The sequence below is a fragment of the Chiloscyllium punctatum genome, chromosome 25, assembly GCF_047496795.1.
Source record: "Chiloscyllium punctatum isolate Juve2018m chromosome 25, sChiPun1.3, whole genome shotgun sequence".
Classification (NCBI taxonomy): domain Eukaryota; kingdom Metazoa; phylum Chordata; class Chondrichthyes; order Orectolobiformes; family Hemiscylliidae; genus Chiloscyllium; species Chiloscyllium punctatum.
The window spans coordinates 71,359,678-71,361,463 of record NC_092763.1 but is presented as its reverse complement, the minus strand read 5'-3'; positions in this window follow the sequence as shown (position 1 = coordinate 71,361,463).

Sequence of the window (1,786 nt, the reverse complement as noted above, 5' to 3'; positions counted from 1 at the left end):
GAGTCTGTACTCGGCTCACTCGAATCTGCACTGGTCTCACTCATGTCTGCACTGCGCTCACTCAAATCCACACTCGGCTTGCTCGAGACTGCACTGGGCTCACTCGAATTTACACTGTGCTCACTCGAGTCTACACTTTGCTCACTTGAGTCTGCAATGGGCTCACTTATATTTGTACTGGGCTCACCCGAATCTGCACTGTGCTCTCTCGAATCTACACTATGCTCACTCGAGTCTGCGCTGTGCTCACTCGAGTCTGCACTGGGCTCACTCCTGTCTGCACTGTTCTCACGCGAATCTGCACTGGGTTAACACGAATCTGCACTGTGCTCTCTCCAGTCCACACTGTGCTCACTCGAGACTTCACTGGGCTAACACAAATCTGCACTGTACTGACTCTAGTCTGCACTGGGTTCACTCAAATCTGCACTGGGCTCATTCGAGTCTGCACTGGGCTAACACTAGTCTACACTGGGTTCACTCAACTTTGCACTGGGCTCACTCGGGTCTGCACTGGGCTCACTCGAATCTACACTGTGCTAACTCGAGTCTACACTATGCTCACTTGAGTCTTCACTGGGCTAACACAAATCTGCACTGTACTGACTCTAGTCTGCACTGGGTTCACTCAAATCTGCACTGGGCTCATTCGAGTCTGCACTGGGCTAACACTAGTCTACACTGGGTTCACTCAACTTTGCACTGGGCTCACTCGGGTCTGCACTGGGCTCACTCGAATCTACACTGTGCTAACTCGAGTCTACACTATGCTCACTTGAGTCTTCACTGGGCTCACTCAAATCTGCACTGGGCTCACTCGAATCTTCAGTGGGCTCACTCGAGTCTGCACTATGCTCACTCAAATCTGCACTGGGCTCACTCAAATCTGCACTGGGCTCACTCAAATCTACACTGTGCTCACTCGAATCTACACTGTGCTCACTAGAATTTGCACTGGGCTCACTCGAGTCTTCACTGGGCTCACTCGAGTCTGTACTAGGCTCACTCAAATCTACACTGGTCTCACTCGAATCTACAGTGGGCTCAATCGAGTCTGCACTGTGCTCACATGAGTCTGCACTGGGCTCACTCGAAGCAACACTGGGCTCACTCGAGTCTGTACTGGGCTCACTCAAATCTGCACTGGGCTCATTCAAATCTGCACTGGGCTCACTCAAATCTACACTGGGCTCACTCATGCCTACACTGTCCTCATTTGAATCTGCATTGGGCTCACTCGAGTCTGCACTGCGCTCTCTCAATTCTGCACTGGGCTCACTCAAATCTGCACTGGGCTCACTCGAGTCTGTACTGGGCTCACTCGAGCCTGCACTGGGCTCACTCGGGTCTACACTGTGCTCACTCGGGTTTTCACTGTGCTCACTCGAGTCGACACTATGCGCACCTGAGTCTGCACTGGGCTCACTCGACTCTGCACTGGGTTCACTCGGCTCTGCACTGGGCTCACTCGGGTCTGCACTGGGCTCATTCGGCTCTGCACTGGGCTCACTCGGGTCTGCACTGGGCTCACTCAAGACTGCCCTGGGTTCACTCGAATCTGCAACGTGCTCACTCGAGACTACACTGGGCTCACTCGAGACTGCACTGGGCTCACGCAAATCTGCACTGGGCTCACTCGAGTCTGCACTGAGCTCACTCGAATCTGCACTCAGATCACTCGGGTCTACACAATGCTCACTCGAGTCTGCACTGTGCACTGGGCTCAGCCGAATCTGCACTGGGCTCACTCGAGTCTGCACTATGCTCACTCGAGTCTGGATTAGTG